Source organism: Acomys minous (genome assembly GCF_964271855.1).
Source record: "Acomys minous genome assembly, chromosome: 7".
Lineage (NCBI taxonomy): Eukaryota > Metazoa > Chordata > Mammalia > Rodentia > Muridae > Acomys > Acomys minous.
This window is the reverse complement of record NC_140488.1, coordinates 79461335-79480571: the sequence shown is the minus strand read 5'-3', so window position 1 is coordinate 79480571 and position 19237 is coordinate 79461335. Positions and strand designations below refer to the sequence as shown.

The 19237-nt window shown below is 40.4% G+C and overlaps 1 pseudogene across 1 annotated transcript; it reads left to right on the top strand.

Moving 5' to 3' along the window:
- The first annotated feature begins 372 nt into the window (after window positions 1–372).
- On the top strand, window positions 373–12315 carry LOC311601224 (eukaryotic translation initiation factor 4B-like; annotated as a pseudogene). Its single transcript has 4 exons — window positions 373–425; window positions 8556–8680; window positions 8792–10030; window positions 12224–12315. The product of its transcript is annotated as a eukaryotic translation initiation factor 4B-like (transcript).
- The last annotated feature ends 6922 nt before the right edge of the window (window positions 12316–19237 follow it).

The following is a 19237-nucleotide window of genomic DNA, read 5'->3' as shown; positions in this document are numbered from 1 at the left end:
ATCTCTAAGTCATTAGTACAGAACTTTGTTTATTAATGCAAATTATGGTCATGTCAAACACTAGTCTGATTTAGCACAAGAATATATATCTGAAGTCTAATAGGTAGATATGATTCTACAGATATATAAGGTAAAATAGTTAAATAAGGTCTTCAAAAGCCTCAGAGACCCACAGAATATGGCATTTAAAGATGTTTTATTATTCTAAAGATTCTTTGACAACAGATAAGTTAACTCCTGACAACACCCAGCCAACCTCAAAGATGATGATGAGCATCAAAGAAACTCCTTAGGGAGTTGGCTTCAAATGTGGCAAACAAGCCACTGGGCAAAATGTCCTTGATTCTGCCACAGACAAAATTCTACCTCAAAATGGGCAAGCTTAGATGCACGCAGAGTCAACAGTCGAACTCTGCCAAGACAGGGTAAGTTCATTAGAGGATAAGATCTCTTTAGATCAAGACAAAGGATTTAAATTAATAGAGATGAGATATGATAGATATTGGATTTCATTCGGAAATTTACACCAAACAAGATAGGAAAGATGTTTCCTTCAAGTTTGACAAATTCAAATAGCCAAATCGGGCTGGAGAGATGGCTCAATGGATAAGAGCGCTGTCTGCTCTTCCAGCGGTCCTGAGTTCAATTCCCAGCAACCACATGGTGGCTCCCAACCATCTATAATATTATCTGATGCCCTCTTCTGGCCTGCAGGTGTACATACAGGTACAGCACCCATACATTAAACAAACAATCAAATAGCCAAATCACTATGAGTGTAACATTTATATAACTTATGATTGTCTCATGGTTTTCCATGCTTTATGTAGTTTGTTTTACTCATATGTAATAAAATAAATATATATGTTAAAATGAAAACAAACACACACACACACTTCATATATAAGAAAAATATGCTGGGGCTGGAGAGATGGCTCAGTGGTTAAGAGCACTGCCTGCTCTCCCAAAGGACCCGGGTTCAATTCCCAGCACCCACATGACAGCTCACAACTGTCTGTAACTCCAAGATCTGACAGCCGCACACCAATGCACATAAATTAAAATTAAATAAAATTAAAAATAAAAATATGCAATATGTAGTTTTGTAGGTCTAGTTTTTATTTATTAGTTTTTTTTCTGTCTTTCTTTTTGGTGTTGCCTAGCTTCTTGTTTCAAAATAGTGAGAGCTATGATAGCATCATCTTAGACATCTAAATTTAATGCAAACAATCTTTGTGTGACTTTGGTTGTAAGACATACAATCTGGAACTGAACTGGAAGCTTCCTTCCTGCTAGTTAGCTTTGATAATAACTGAAAATGATATACAGGCTCCTAGTAGAGAAAATTCAACAGTATTACTCAGTGGTTGATATGTGTTACCTTACCAGCCTTCAATGAGAATAGTAGTAGTAGTTTTTCCCCAAGGGCCCGCCACCAATCTAGTCTCAGGTTCTTGCCCACTTTAGCAGTGCCGAGTATGGATTCCATCTTACGGAATGGGCCCTAATTTTAATTCTTTAAAAGTGGTTGGTTACTCCCATAGTATTTCTGTCACTCTGGCACCAGTCTATCATGAAGCCAGGCTGCAATTGTAGGTTGAAGAGTATATAGCTAGATAATAATGATTTTTTTCCCTCTGTGAGTATACAAAATACCTTCTAAACAATAGCCACTATTAAGTGAGGGTGATGCTTCTGGTTGAGCAACAACTCAATTTCTCCAGGTTTCATGACATAAGTAAATCATCTTACTAGCAATAGAACTTTAATGTTAAGTTTTGGAGGGTAACAAATAACCTTGGCAATAGCCTATGATGTTTGGAGTTATATGAAAGCTTATTTACCAATGACTCAAATAGATGTAACCCATTCCTGACATTTGGGGTTTTACTTGGTGGCATACAATGTCTAGTTGGGGGCATTGTCTCACTCATTATATAAAAACTGCAATTAAATTCCTTTCACGTATGTGTATATTTTAGGAAGTCTCTACGTTATTAGGTTTCCACATGGCTTTTCAAGAGCTTTTTTCGGAGTTAGTTGCCCCTCCCTATAGTCTCTCCTTCTCTCCCACCAGCCTTCCCATTTAATCTTTCTAATGCCTGTGCTATTGATATGAAACATATTGAGTCTTTCCTTTTGCCAATGAGTTCAAGCCTAGATTCAGGGTTCCTGGCCTTATGTTGAGGTCTTTAATCCCATTTGAGTTGAGTTGAATTGAGTTCAGGGTGATAGATAAGAGGGGGTTTTTTGGTTTGTTTGTTTGTTTGTTTGTTTGTTTTAGTATTTTGAGTACAGCTATCCCATTTCACCAACACCATTTGTTAAAGATTTTTTTTCCTCAGTATGCATTTTTGGCTTTTCTGTCAAAAATCAGATGTTTGTAGATGTGTGTAATTATGTCAGGGTCTTAAATTTTATTCCATTGTTCAGTGTGTCTGGTTTTGTGCCAATACCATCTTGTTTTTATTACTACAGCTCCATAGTACAATTTGAGATTGAGAGTTGTGATACCTCCAGCAGTTCTTTTATTATTTAGAGTTGTTTTATCTATTCCAGAGTTTTTGTGTGTCCATATTAAGCTGAAAAAAAAATGTCCTTTCAATTTCTGTGAAGAATCATGTTGCAACTTTTGATGGGAATTGCACTGAATCTGTAGATTGCTTTTGGTAGGATAGCCACTTTCATTATATCAATTCTATTAACCATGAAGATGGGAGATCTTTCCATCTTCTGATTTCTTTAATTTCTTTCTTTAGAATCTGAAAGTTCTTATTATACAAGTCTTTTGTTTGGTTCAAGATATCACAAGATTTCTTTTTTGAGTCTCTTCTGCAAGACAGACCAATAATAAAGTTTTGATTTTCTAAAGCCTCAAGAAGCCTAAGTGTCTTAGTCAGGGTTTCTATTCCTGTGAAGAGACACCATGACCACAGCAACTCTTATAAAGAAAAAATTTTATTGGGGCTGTCTTACAGTTTCAGAGGTTTATTTCATTATCGTCACGATAGGAAGCATGGCTGCACGCAGACAGACATGGTGCTGGAGAAGGAGCTGAGAGTTCTACATCTGGATCCACAGGCAGCTTGAGCTTCTGAGACCTCAAAACCCACGTTCTAGTGATACACTTCCTCCAGCAAAGCCACACCTTCTCTAACAAGGCCACACCTCCTAATAGTATCACTCCCTATGGACCTAAAGGGATCATTTTTATTCAAAGCTATTCAAACAACCACACTGAGAATATCAGGTTATTAGGATTTTCTACAGTATGGGAGAAAGTAGTTCATCCAGCAAATAATTAGTAAATATCCAGAATATATAAAACACTCACTTAATTTTCAGTCCAGGAGTGTTGGCACACACCTTTAATCCCTGCACAGAGGCAGGTGATCTCTGTGACTTCGAGGCCAGCCTCGTCTACAAAAGTGAATCCAGGATAGCCAGGGCTTCACACAGAAACCCTGTCTCAAAAACCAAAAAAATAAAAAACTAAGAAAGGCAAAAAACAAAACAAAACAAAAAGACAACATTAAATTTCAAACAAGAACACGTAAACTGGCTATGTATCATAGCACACTTTTAATCCCAGGATATGGAAGACAGAGAAAGGAATATTTCAGTAACTTATAGGCTTAACTGGTCTATATAGTAAGCAGGCCATGGAAAAAAGCACAAGCAAACCAATCAATAAAAATTCAAGTGATTGGTTGTGAGCCTAGCTTTTTAATGGCTGAGCCATCTCTCCAGCAAAATATCCTGCCTCACAAACATGTCTGTCAGAGATATTGGGCCAGAAGACTAAAGATGATGCTCCAATGTTATAGAGCGTGTTGGGTGACTGTTCAGGCAGTAAACTGTCCCAGTCATTTTTTCATTCTGGAAGCTGCTAACCTGCACTCCTGATTCACTCAGGCATTTAAGTTTTATCCCTTCTCAAGTCCCTGATGGGTTTGAAGACCAAATAGTTTAGTCTTTCAATTAAGCTTAGTAAGTTAGGGGTTAAGATGTTTTTAGATCAAGATAGATGTTTTAGATTAATAGAGATGAGATATGATAGATATAAAGCTCCATTCAGAAATTTAAACCCATCAGGATAGGAAAGATGTTTACTTCAAGTTTGCCAAATACAAATAGCCAAATCATTATGAATGTAACATTTATATAATTCCTGGTTGTCTCGTGGTTCTTCCTGCTGTATGTAGTTTATTTTACTCATGTGTAAAAATATAAATGTATATGTTTAAAAACATAATAAATATGTAAAAAGAGTCACATCAAAAAAAATCCAAGGGGTTGAAGACATGGCTCAGAAGTTAAGAGCACTGGCTTCCAGAAGTCCTGAGTTCAATTCCCAGCAACCACATGGTGGCTCACAACCATTTATAAATTGATCTTATGCCCTCTTCTGGCCTGCATGTGTATATGAAGGCAGTAGACTGTATACATAATAAATAAAATTTTAAAAAAATTCAAGCGAACTAAAAAAAAACTAGTAAGAAGTATAAATATCCAATAAGCCGGTAAGTACATGAAAATTTTCAGCTTCTTCAGGCACTCACCTTACCAAGAATAAATTTATATATCAGAAAAAATAATTGCCAACTGTTATCAAGAAAAAATTGATAGCAGTCTGGTGGTGGTGACAGCACATGTCTTTAATCCCAACACCAAGAGGCAGAGGCAAGTGGATTTCAGTGAGTTTGAGTGAGACCAGCCTGGTCTACAAAGTGTGTCTAGGGCAGCCAGGACTTGTTACAGAGAGAAACTTGTCTTGAAAAAACAAAACAGAGAGGGGGGGGAGAGAGAGAGAGAGAGAGAGAGAGAGAGAGAGAGAGAGAGAGAGAGAGAGAGAGAGAGAGAGAGGAGAAAAAGAAAGAAAACAGAAATCAATGTGGAAGGTTCTTTCTTTAAGATTTCTTTATTTATTATGTATACAATGGTGTATCTGAATGTATACCTGCAGGCCAGAAGAGGGCACCAGATGACATTATAGATGGCTGTGAGTCACCATGTGGTTGCTGGGAATTGAATTCAGGACCTCTGGAAGAACAGTCAGTGCTCTTAACCTCTGAGTCATCTCTCCAGCCACAATGTGGAAGTTTCTTACAAAACTGAAATTAGAACTTTCATACAAGCCAGATATACCACTCCTTGGGCATATGACCAAAGACCTCTTTAATCCCTAGAACAGAAGTACTTGCAAATTTATGTCTATTATTGCTCTATTTATAATAACAAAGAAATGGAATCAGTCTACATGTCCATCAACTGAAGAATTAATAATTAAAATGTGGTACATATACCAAATAGAATTTTATGAGACTGTGAAAAAATTCTGAAATTATTGGTAAAGTGAATGAAATTGGAAAATATTGTCTTTTTTTTTTAAAGACAGTTTCTCTATGTAGCCCTGGCAGTCCTGGACTCACTTTGTAGACCAGGCTGGCCTTGAACTCACAGAGATCTACCTGCCTCTGCCTCCCAAGTGCTGGGATTAAAGATGTGTGCCACCATGCCTGACAATTTTTCACTCTTAAAGTATATGTGCTGGTTTAGAAAATATTATCTTAACTGAAGTAATTCAAGGTCAGAAAGAGCAATCCCAGGTGAGGATCCTGGCTGCTAATTTTTATATAGTGCATTTAGGTGAGAGTGGGTGTATTTAGGGCCATAAAACTAGAAAGGGAGACAAGAAAGTAAAGAAGCAAAGACTATAAGGTGATGGGAATAAGAGCACATGTATTATGAAAAGGGAAGTGAGAAAAGTGGAGAGGTTTAAGTGGATAGAGAAGTAGAAGAAGATGAGGAGGAGAAGGAGTGAGGGGGAGGGCCAGTCAAAATGAATGACATACAAAGAGCCAGAAGGAAACTTGATAATAGGTAAACAATAAAATAAGGGGCTGGAAAGATGCCTTCATGGTTAAGATTACTCACTGCTCTTCCAGAGAAACTGACTTTGGTTCCCACCATTCGTATGTCAGATCATAACTATCCAAAAGTCCATTTCCAGGGGGGATCTGACTCGTTCTGGCATCAGAGAGTACCAAACATATACTGGTTAGTTTGTTGTTGTTTTATTGTTAGGGGTGGGGTGGGAGTTGTTAAGTTGATCTATGCTAGAGTCACTTGTAAAATGAACCTCAAATGAGAAAATGCTTCCACCAAATTGCCTGTAACTAAGTCTGTAGGGCATTTAATTTTATTAATGATTGATATGAGAAGGCCCAGCCCACTGAGGGGGGGGAATCTCTGGAAGGGTGGTCCTGGGTGCTTTAAGAACACAAGGTGAGCAAGCCATGGAGAGTAAGCTCATATGTAGCACTTCCTCATAGCCTCCCTTGAAGATATTGCCTTGGCATCCCTCAAGGATAACCACAAAGTGTAAGCTAAAAAAAAACTTTCTTTCCCCAAGTTGCTTTTGTTTACAATGCTTACCACAACAGCAGATAGCAAAAAGCAAGCATAGAGTACAGACAGATTAGTGAAACTATTCTATATGCTACTGTAATAGTCAATATGCATTTGGTAAAAACCTATAGAACTGCATGGCACAAAATAAACCCTAATGTACACTGAGTGATTTAGTCAATATATTAATGTAGTTTCACCTATTAAAATGTCACGGTAATTCAAGCTCAAGCTGTTAAAATATACAAAAAAACATATACTGGTCTATATGTGACAGGACTATGAGAATGCTCTAGATTTTCTGCTGTTTTTCTACAAATTTAAACCTGCCTTACAAAATAAAATCTATTAAGGAAAGGCTATGATGGTGTGAGTCTTTTGTAAACCTAACATTTCTGTGCTGTCAAAGAAGGGTCAAAAATCTATGTCCAGCCCAGGCAACAAAGTAAGACCATGAAGGTACAGACAGAGAAAAAGCAGGCTTAGAAAAAACACAAGTGTTGAAGATGCAGTGGGCAAAAGAACACCCTTTTTATTAAGTTTGTTCATGTACAATTTCATACATGCATTCAATGCAGCTGGTTACTCTCTCCCTGCAGCTCTCTTATGTCCCTCATATTCCTATCAAACAACCTGCCCCATTACTAGTTGTTTCTCCATCATCATGGTTTTAGGGTTGTTTTGTGACCTGTATAGTTTTACAGGATCATCTGTTGATCATTGCATTCAAATTATCCATTGGAGCCAGTGGGGACACAATCAAAAGCAATGACTCCCCTACTCCATGAATCTATTGTAGTAAGTAAGTCAGTAGTGAGGGATAGGGCCCCTAAGCCCTTCTCCATTAATACCTGACATTTGATATGCCCATTCTTTTGTTTGTTTGTTTGTTTGTTTGCTTGTTTGTTTTTTCAAGACAGGGTTTCTCTGTGTACCTCTGGCTGCCTGGAAATCACTCTGTAGACCAGGCTAGCCTCGAACTCACGGAGATCTGCGAGCTTCTGCTTCCCAAGTGCTGAGATTAAAGGTGTGCACCACCACTCCAGGGCTGATATGCCCATTCTTGTGCAGACAGAATAATAGTAGCTGATGTGACTCTGTGATTGTAATAGCTATGTCTTGTGAAGCAGGTGACACTTCATGTTCTTTCTCTCTATTTTCTTTTACATTCTTTTTTAATTTTTTAATTAATTCTTTTTACACACACAGACACACACACACACACACACACACACACACATTAAACTACATACAGCAAGAAGAACCATGAAACAATCAGGAATTGTATAAATGTTACAGTCATAGTGTTTTGGCTGTTTGTATTTGGCAACCTTGAAGAAAACGTCTTTCTTATCTTGGTGAGTCTAAAGTTCTGAATATAAATCAATATCTATCATACCTCATCTCTATCAATTTAAAACATCTATACAGACCTAAAAGCATCTTAACTCCTAAACAACTAAGCTTAATTGTAAAACTAAACTATCTGGTCTTCAACCCCATCAGAGACTTGAGAAAGACCTTCAAAAACCTCAGAGACCTACATAATATGGCATTTAAAGATGTTTTTTATAAGTTTAAAGACTCACTGACAACAAGATAAGTTAACTCCTGGTAACACCCAGCTTACCTCAAAGAGGATGATGACCATCAAAGAACCTCCTTATGAAGATGGCTTTAAGCGTGGCAAACCAGGCGCTGGGCAAAATGTCCTTGTTTATGACACAGACAGCATTCTGCCTAAAAAAGGGCAAGCTTTCTCTCTCTTATTCCTAATATGGAAGCCTCAACAAAAAGGAGATGGAAGCTGGGCATGGTGACACATGCCTTTAATCCCAGCACTTGAGAGGCAGAGGCAGGCAGATAACTGTGAGTTTAATGCCAGACAGGACAGCCAAGGCTACACAGAGAATCCCTGTCTCCAGGGGGAAAAAAAGGAAGAGGAGGAGGAGGAGGATGTGAAGAGGAAGATCATATTTCTATCACACTTTCCGGCTGAGGATGGATAGAGGAAGCACTTATGTCCATCAGCGGGGCTGATGAGACAGATCGCTGTAAGTAGATGTGTCAAGAGCTTGGGATAGTATGATGTGTATAGGATGTGTATAGTGCACCTCCAAATGACCATTCCATGCTTTCCACAGCTCAGGAGGCAATATCAACTGGAGCCATCTTCCCAGATTGCCACCCTATAATGCTTTCCTAGGGAATCTGCCCTCTGATGTGACAGAAGACTCCATTAAGGGATTCTTTAGAGGATGAAATATCAGTGCCATACATAAACAGAGCAATCCAGACAGGATGAAAGGTTTTGACTATATGGAATTTGAGAACCTGGATTCTCAGCTCAGTTCTCTGAATCTCAGTGACTAATCTCTAGGTAACAGGAGACTTGGAGTGGATGGATGTTGTTTGTCAAGCACAGAATAAAGGCAGGGATGATTGTTCTTTTGGTCGAGATAGAAATCGGGATTCTAACAAAAGAGACACAGACTGGAGGGCCTGTCCTGCCACAGACAGCCTTGATGACTACCCTCCTAGAAGAGGTGATGATAACTTTGGAGACAAGTATCAAGATCCTTATGATTCAGACCGGTATCAGAATGGGTATCTGGACTGCTACCAGGATGACCCACAGGGAGACATGGATTGCTACTAGGGTAAGGATTGCTATGATGACCAAGTCAGCAGAGACTATGACTGAGGCTATGACTCCAGGATAGGTGGTGGCAGAAGAGCATTTGGAAGTGGGTACCATAGGAATGGTGACTATAGAGGAGATGGGGACCGCTATGAAGGCCTGCATGACAGACAGGACAATTAGTCATGGAACTCCATGGATAATTACTCTTTCGATGATTGTTGGCATGATGACAGAGCCCACCAACCACAACATCCCCAACCCAAAGACCCAAACTGAATCTAAAGCCTCAGAATACTTCTTTAAAAAGATGGTTCCTATGCTAGCACCTCCCAGTCCAGTTGAGACGCTTCTGTCTTTGGAGGAACAAAGCCTGTTGACACAGCTACCAGAGAAAGTAGCTGTAGAATTGTGGCTACAGAAGGAAAAGGAGAAATTGCAGCATCAGCTGGGTGAGCCAAAACTAGACTGCTGGCCTTGGGGGAGACGCCCAAGTTGACAAAGTGAAGAAACTCAAGAAAGAGCAGGGTCAAGGACAGGAAGTGAGTCATCACAGACTGGGGTCTTAGCAACATCTGGCAGAAGTATATCAGACCAGGATACATGAAGGAGAGAGAGTGAGCAATATCTAGGAAATTACATACTTGATAAAGAAGAAGACTGTCGCTCTCCAACCTCTAAACCTCCTAATTTGATCAGCTTCTAAAAGTAATGGCAGCCTTTCCACCCAAGGAGAACATGTGGGCAAAGTGAAGCTCTAACCCTCCTGCTCAATCTCAGAACTTAGATACAGAGCAGCTGTCCCCGACAAGTGGTGGAGGGAAAGTAGCTCTGGCTCAGCCCTTGGAGGAAGGACCATCAAGGAGAGATGAAAATAAAATGGATGGGTGGAGTGTCCCAGAGGCCAAACTCAGAGCTCCAGCTGTGGTCCTAGAGATGGAGGAAACAAAGACCACTGGAAGGAGTTGAATAGGAAAGGTGAAAAAGAAAGAAAGATCAAGCTCCACCTAATGTTTGGCTGTGGGTCTCTGCATCAGTTTCCATCAGTTGCTGGGTGAAGCCTCTCAGAAAACAGTTGTGCTAGATACCTGTCTGCAAGTATAGCAGAGTATCATTAATAATGGCAGGGGTGGGCTTCCTGTAGGAAGGACTGAAGGGGCCAGAGGGGCCAGGGACACCAGCAGAAAACCTATAGAATCAACTAACTGGCCCGTAGGGGTTCATAGAGCCTGAAAGGCCAACTAGAGAGCATGCATGGGACAGACCGGGGCCCTCTGCACATATGTTGTGCAGCTCAGTCTTCATGGGGCTCTCCTAACAGTGGAAGCAGGGCTGCCTCTGAGTACACTGCCTGCCCTTGGATCCCTTTCCCCTAACTGGGCTGCTTTGTCCAGCCTAAATAGAAAAGATGTACCTAATCTTACTGCAACTTGATATGCCAAGGCAGGTTGATATACATAGGAGGCCTCCCTTTTTCTGAGGAGAATGGGTGGATGGGGGGAAGGGGAGGAGAGAGGGAGAGAGTAGGAGGAGAGGAGGGAGGAGAAGCTGCAAACAGAATGTAAAGGTGTGTGTGTGTGTGTGTGTGTGTGTGTGTGTGTGTGTGTGTGTGTGTGTGTACTGAGCAGATCTCCACATCCTGTGCTTTCTTCTAGTCTCTCCACCCCAGAACATTCAGGAACAAATCAGACTTCTATCCAGACAAGATGAAAGAAACCTCACCATCTCCTGAAGGCCTTTCTTAACTTTTTAAAAATGAAATCCTTTGACATGCTGCTGCAGCCCTTTAAACTACTGTGATAATGGGAGAACGGCTATTGTAACCAGAGAGCTTTGGCTCCTGCTTTTGAATGGAGTAATTGTGTTGTGTTCTGATGATGCTAAGCAGTTAACCTGTGTGATTAGTGCCTGCAGCTCCATTCAGCGAAAATGTAGTGACAGTGAGACTGGGTCACATCATTTAGGCAGTAAAGAAAGTTACAAGGAAGAGTGAGATTTCTACCTTTTAATTCCTATCCTATGGTGGCACTTACGAACCCCCAAACTTTTTCTGAATAAGTTTCCCATCCTTAAAAAGATAGATTTAGGCTGGGCGAGGTGGTACATGTTTTTAATTCCAGCACTCAAGAGGCAAGTGAATCGCTGTGAATTCAAGACCAGCCTGGTCTACAAAGCAAATCCAGGACAGCCAAGGCTATTACACAGAGAAACCCTGTCTTGAAAAACAAAACAAACAAACAAAATAGTAGATTTAGTCTCTCAACTTGTTTTACTCTCCAGGAGGTTGGCAGAACTACTTTAATTCTGACTTACTAGAGCCAACCTAGGGAAATGTATTTTATTTTTACCTCCCAACGTAATTACTTAGGAGTGACTGTACAGGCCATTAACAAGTAGCACTGCTTGAGGACCAAAATGAATGGGAAATTCAGCCACGGTTTGAAAAGCTTTGGAGAGGTGATCAATACCAGGGCCTGGTAGTTTATACCAGTTAGTGAAGGAAATGGTGTGAACTCCAGTAAACAAATGAATAGCCATTTCCTGGATGAGGAAGCACTTAGAGGTCATGGGAAATTCCAGTGTTGCATGTATCGGTCTTGCCCTTTCTAAACGCTGTCCATTCTACAGGTTCAAGTATGTCCACATTCTTTCAAAATCGTGTAACTCTGGTCATCTCATGGTTTTGAGACATTGTTAGCTTCCCAGAACTGTCTCTGTAAGTAACAAATCTGCTTTCACAGGCATTTTATCTTAGGCACCAGAGAAGCTGTGGCCTGAGGACTCACTTTTTTCTCAAGCAAACCAGCTCTGTGGTATCTTTGGTTCCTACCCCTGTCTGCCTGCTCCTGCTGCTTTCACCCTCTTGGAGAACAGAGTACTTCAACTGATGGGCATGGGTGGTGAATAGGGGTATATAAATGGGGGGAGTTCAGTTGGAGGTCTTTAGCCTTGATTGGGGTGTTTTAAGGTTTCAATAAGTTTCCTTCACTGGAACCCTACACCTATGCTTGGTTTTATAATGTGATCTAGACTATGGTTTTCTGCTTAGGAGTGTTGATTTGTTGACTTCCCTTGAGAATAGAAAATAATACAAGGAGCTATTGAAAAAGGTCTTGATTTCTCTTTCAACAGAGTAATTTGACCTATATAATTGGGTGCTCACCTTTGTAGAAGTCAGCCCCAAAGATGGCAAGCTTCCCTGTTGTGGGAAGTCAGAGTACCTTCAGACAAATGATACCCTCATCTTGATGTGTAAGCCCTAGGCGTGTTGTGCAGGAGCATTGGTTTAGGGTGCTGCAACAGTGGGCAAAGCAAAGCACTTATCCAGTGGACGTGATTGGCTAGTAGTTAGGAAGTGGCTTTTGGAGAGATATGCACAGTTGAATAAGTTAAAAAAAAATGGTTGTAGACAATGAGAAGGTAGTTTGCCCTCTTCATGTCTATTTCCCTTTCAGATAATTGGATCCAAAAGAAAGCTGGTTTGCCCCACTCTCCTACAATGCTCCTCTGTTAAAATAAAAACAAGAATTGACTTATATCCTGCGTCTGAATACATGTAAAGTTTGTACAATATATCTTCTATAAAGATAATTTGTAATCTGTAAACATTACTTGAGATATCTTGAGATGTAAAATCCCATCCTTTATGTTGAGAAGGTTTTGTTTTTCTCCAAATAAATTCAGTCTCTAAAGTTAAAAAAAAAACACACCAATTAAAAAAAGAAGACAATATTCCTTGTTTACCTTTTCTTTAGAAACACTACCAGATGGTGTCTTCCAATAGGAGGACAGTGCAGGGAACAAGGGCAGAATAGAATGTCAGGTTCTTTGGGCACATGCCAATGAGTAGTATTGCTAGGTCACATAGTAGATGTATTTTTAGTTTTATGAGGTCTTCATACTGCAGAGTGATGGCACAATTTGCATTCCCTGAAAAAGTGAATAAGGGCTCCTTTTTCTCCACACCCTCAGCAGCATTTGGTTGTCAGGTTTTTTGTTTCTTTTTGTTTTTTGTTGTTGTTGTTTTGGTTTTTCAAGACAGGGTTTCTCTGTGTAGCCTTGGCTGTTCTGGAATCACTTTATAGACCAGGCTGGCCTCCAACTTACAACAATCTGCTTGCCTCTGCCTCCCTGAGTGCTGGGATTACAGGCATGCACCACCATGACTGGCCTCCCAGTTGTTTTCTTGATTTTGGCCATATTTCCTGTAGTGAAATGAAATCTCAAAGTTTATTTTTGGGACGCCGGGTGCTGGTGGCGGCAGCGCACGCCTTTAATCCCAGCACTCGGGAGGCTGAGGCAGGCGGATCGCTGTGAGTTCGAGGCCAGCCTGGTCTACAAAGCAAGTCCAGGACAGCCAAGGCTACACAGAGAAAGCTTGTCTCGAAAAACCAAAAAAAAAAAAAAAGTTTATTTTTGGGGATTTTTTTTTGAGGTTTTGTTTTGCTTGTTGTTTGTTTGTCTTCCATTTCCTTAGTTAATGATAACAAATACTTTCTAAAGTATCTCATAGCCATTTTTATATCTTCTAGTGAGAACTCTCTATTTAGATCCATGGCCCATTTTTAATTGGGATGTTTGTTTCCAAGACCTTTGGCTTTTTTTTTTTTTAGTTCTTTGTATATTCTGAATATTAATCCTCTGTCAGATGTGTGGCTGACAAAGATTCTATTCTGCTCTGTCATTTTCTTCACTCAGTTTATTGTTTCCTTAGATTTACAGAAGCATTTTAGTTTTTGAAAACTGCAAGTCTCTAAAGGAAGATTAAGAAAGACACTAGAAATAAACAGACATCTTGTGTACATGGATTGGTAGACAAATATCATGAAAATGACTATCCTACCAGAAGCAGTGTGCAGATTCATTTCAATTCTATCAAAATACCCACAAAATTCTTCACAAAAATAGAAAAAAAGCAATCCAAAATTCATATGGAACCACAAAAGATCTCAGATAGTGACAGTACTCAAGAGCAAAAAAGAAAAATTGTAATGGAAGTTTGGTTTCTTCAAAAACTCAGTTCTGTTATGTAAACATGTTTAATCCCAAGTATGGGATTTTGGTTTGGGCTTTAGTTTGTCCACAGCTGATAGTTGCCTCATGTGCATCATGGTCTTTGCCAGCTGCACTTAGTTTAATTCTGAAGACTCTAAGGACTACAAATATTAGAGATCAGAGAAAGTGTGGTAGTTGAGCCAGGCATGGTGGTACATGCTTTTGATCCCAGCACTCGGAAGGCAGAGGCAGGTGGATTGTTGTGAGTTTGAGGCCAGCCTAGTTTACAAAGCGAGTCCAGGACAGTCAAGACTACACAGAGAGACTGTCTCAGAAAAACAAACAAAAAAACTGGACATGGTGGCACATGCCTTTAATCCCAGCTTCGGAAGCCAGAGGAAGGAGGATCACTGTGAGTTTGAGGTCATCCTGGTCTACAAAGCGAGTCCAGGACAGCCAAGATAACATAGAGAAACCCTGTCTCAAAAAAACGAAAGAAGGGCTGGGCATGGTGGCACATGCCTGTAATCCCAGCACTTGGGAGGCACAGGCAGGTGGATCACTGTGAGTTCGAGGCCAACCTGGTCTACAAAGTGACTCCAGGGCAGCCAACGCTAACACAGAGAGACCTTGTCTCAAAAAACCAAAAGAAAAGAAAAAGAAAGAAAGAAAGAAAGAAAGAAAGAAAGAAAGAAGGAAAGAAAGTGTGGCAGTTTAGAGAGGACTGAGAGAGAGAGAAAATGTGATGGCTTGGAGAAGGCAGACAGAGAAGGCTTCTAGGAATGATTGGAGGATTGTGCGTCAAGAGGGAGAGAAGACCTCAATCAACCTTAAACAGCAGGGAGAAACAAAGAGGTCTATACCTCTCTCTCCATTAGCTGTTCTCTCATTTCTAGTGTTGAGGTGTCAGAAGGGATTGGGATGGAGAAAGGAGGTAGAGGCAGTAAATACTCCAAATAAAATAGAGTTTAAAAAACTAGCATCAGCTGAGAGTGGTGGCACATGCCTTTAATCTCAGCACTCGGGAGGCAGAGGCAGGTAGATCTCTGTGAGTTTGAGGCCAGTCTGGTCTACAAAGTGAGTCCAGGACAGCCAGGGCTACACAGAGAAACTTTGTTTTGTAAAACCATATATATATCCTAATACCTTGGAAGAAAGAAATAGTGTCTTCAACAAATGGTTCAAGAAAAACTGAAAGTCAACAAGCAGAAGAATGAAATTAAACCCATGCCTATTACCTTGCATAAAAACTAACTCCAAATGGATCAAAAACCTTAAATATGAAACATCAAATATTAAAACAGCTAGAAGACATCCTAGGTAGTACCTACATGACATAGCTGTAGGAAGGGACTTTCTGAACAAGACTCCACTTGCCTAGGAATTAAGGTCAACGATTGACAAGTGGGACCTTATAAAACTAAAAGATGTTCAAATTCTTTGTCTGTCTGTCTGTCGGTTTGTTTTGTTTTGTTTTGTTTTTCAAGGCAGGGTTTCTTTGTATGGCTTTGACTATCCTGGTACTCACTCTGTAACCCAGGCTGGCCTTGGTCTCACAGAGCTCCACCTGCCTCTGCCTCCCGGGTACTGGGATTAGAGGTGTGCACCACCACCACCCACCCAGCCAAGGAGCAATATTTTTAACCTGTAAAATGGAGATAAGCTACCATGTCTCTGCCGTCTAACAGCTCTCTGAGATGATAATTACACGCCAATCCAAAGTATACCTGGTCACAACCACATCTCCCCGACATTCTAATTGACTGATAAGTGTTTAAAGGAACCAGCCATGATAGTTCACACCTACAATCTCATCCAGCCACGATAGTTCACACCTACAATCTCATCCCTCTGGAACCTGAGACAGAAAGAGCGCCACTAATTGAGAACAGATTGTGCTACATAACCAGAATCCCTTCTCAATAAATAATTGAATTAAGTTAAATTAAAATGAAGCTTAATTTGGTTACATAAATTCCATCCCAACCCCAAAAGTATGCCTGACCTCTACTAAGCTCCTGTTGCCCTGTAGTGCTTTCGCGTTTCCATCTCATAGTCATCCTTCCTTCCTCCTCACCCAGTTTTCTAAGCACTTCACACTGCCTGGATTGCCAGATCGCTCAGGGGTCCAAACGTTAAACATATTATTAGAACTCACAACACAGACAAAATACATTTATTACAAACTCAAGCCTGTTGTGGTGGCGCACGCCTTTAATCCCAGCACTTGGGAGGCAGAGGTAGGCAGATTTCTGCGAGTTTGAGGCCAGCCTGGTCTACAAAGTGAGTCCAGAACAGCCAGGACTATTATACAGAGAAACCCTGTCTCGAAAAACCAAACCAACCTACCAAACAAGCTCTTCCCTAAGTTATCAATAGGCATTTACCTAACTTACAATTTTCTGACCCTAATTCCAGGTTTTTTGGCCCTAATTTCATTCTTGGATTGGGCTAGGGCCAGGCCTCCTCCCCTGTCACTTCCCGCCACCCAGTCAAGTTCCTGATCACTTTACTTCCATTCATGGATCCATCCATAGGCCAAATAGGGGTCAAGTCTCATTGCAAGTGCCATGCTTGTGTCCCTGGCCTAGGTTCAGCATCAGGAAGCTTTTTATTTTCTTCTAACCTTGCCAGAGTCTCAATCCCCAGAGATTCTGTCACACTGTCAGATTTTGGCAGATAATAGGAAGCTTGTTCCTTTGCCCTTCTGCTTCCTACTAAAGCATAAGATTCCTGGAGGAACTGGACCAAGATGGCTTAAGGAACAACCGGAGTTCGGCGTTCTGTTAAAAAAAAAAATAGGGAAAGAGCCAATATCTAAATTTCCAAACCAATTTAGTAAAACTGCCATGTGAAGCATCTGAGGGCGGATCGTTTTATCCCCCACCCCCACCCCCAGCCCTGGATCTTTGTGTCTCTGCTATTCTGGGGAGAGAATCCTGTATCAATCTGAAAATCCAGTTCTTAGCAAGACAGATATAACAACAACAACCCACTTAGAAAAGCAGGCAGGCCATCACACAAACTTAAAAAACAAAAACAAAAACCGTCTTTCTAAACTGTTCCAGAGAAGATCTGAGTCGTCATTTCCAAGTCTCTTTAGGAAACTCTCTGGATCCTACACTGTGTACTGTACCTCAGTCTCCACTCGTTTTAGTGAAGAACCGAAACAGCAGATTTGGGTTCTGCTTTATAATGACAAAGATGAAGCTATGTGGATATCTTGTTCAATGATCCCTAGAGATAACCTTCTTGTCCCCTCATCCTTCAGGTGAGAAAGCATGCAAGGGCTGGGTTCCACTTTGAAAGACATCTCCTTAGGTGAACCTAAGCCTGTCAGCCACGGGGTGGCACCATTGGTCCACTTTTCTGTTCACAACAACTAGACTGTGGCTGTATAAAAAGGAATTTTAAAATTCTCTAAAACATTCATGTGTATGTTTTAAGGGCTGATCACTTGGTATATTGCATAACTGGTCAAGGGGGCTTGTCTCCAGGAAAGACTAAATCTCCCTCTGTCAGCAGCTGTTAATTGCTTATAGCCCTTCATCTAGAGGTGCAGACAATACTGAATGGACTCAGCAGATTGTGTTTCTGTTTATCCATATATATAAAACAACAATGGTTAAAGAAGAGGAGGTAATGAATTTTGGAAGAAGTGGACCACAAGAGGATTAGGAAGGAGAAAAGGAAGGGAGAAATAATTCGATTGTATTTTTATTAAGTAAAGATATCTTGAAAAACTTTCCTGAGGTCTAATTCTGACTAGGATAACAATATGATGCAGATGCTTGAATAAACCTTTTACCTTCTATAGGCCTTGATTCTTCATTTTGTTAAGGAAGAGATAGGTGAAATTCACTAAGTTATTTCTAAGCTTCATAATCCAGTGAATATATGAAAATATGTTTGACAGCATCCATCCAAGTGACACAATTTCATACCCTTGGGCGGTATACAAGATGAATATAGAAAGAAGCACGAGAGTCATGATATGAATACAAGACTGAGGATGTGAAGAGAAGGGTCAAGGAAATATGAGCACTTTTCAACAGCAAAACCAGGATTTCTTCTGAGCCTTTAGTAGTAATAAGGAAAAGGTGATGGATCCACTCACTTACTGAGTAAACATGCCCATGAACTTGGTGCTAGGCAATTGTGTGACAGAGGCAAGGCTGTGGTGGTTGATGGGATGCTGAGGTGAATAATTTCAGTAGTGTTTACCAGCCAGTGAGGAAGAAGATGAGGAAACAAAAGTCCAGCAAACAAAGTAGACTATTGTCTATACTGATTAGAAATTCAAACTGTTAGAGGCAGAGGGAAGAAGTATGCATTCTGACCAAATGGTAAGAAAGGACACACGGAGAAGAAACCACTCCAGTTGTGCTTGGGAAGATAAAGAGATATTTATAAAGAAAGCAGGAGAAAGTGATGACAGGAAGGGTTGGGAAAGACAAGCATTTTGGGAAGAAAAAGAATGCCTTTAAGGAAAGATTGAGAGAAATGCATTTATGATCTTTGGGGGAAAATAAGGAGTATATGAAATGGCAAGAGGAATAAAATGAGAGACAAGTTTGAAAAAAATGAGACCAGATTATAGGTTTATCAAGCTGTTTTTACATGCTCACTTCTGTACACAGTGTAATGGGCAGATTCCCAAAATACGAGTTCTGATCCTTCAGCTTAGGGAAGGCATATCTACTCCCCCAAGCATACTCAAGACTACAAAAGAGCAGTTAAGATTAATACAGCACAAGAATTTACAAATGGGATTATGTGAAATTAGTAAACATTTTTAAGTGTTCAGTAGCCTTAGCTATCAAATGTAAATTAAAGTTACTTTGAGATTTCATCTCATTCCACTATTATAATAAATGCTAGGTAAAATGTGTGTGGTGAGAAACAAATAATGTTGGTTAAAGTCTGTACTGATTAGAATTACACACTGCTAGAGGCGGTGGGAAGAATGAGTATACTGGTGCAGTGGCGCACCCCTGTAATCCCTGCACTCAGGGAGGCAGAGGCAAGCAGATCGCTGTGAGTTCGAGGCCAGACTGGTCTGCAAAGTGAGTCCAGGACAGCCAAGGTTATACAAAGAAAGCTTTTCTCAGAAAAAAACAAACAAACAAACAATCTGGATATGACTGGATATTTTCAAAGGACTCTATATCCTACCAAAACCACACCTGC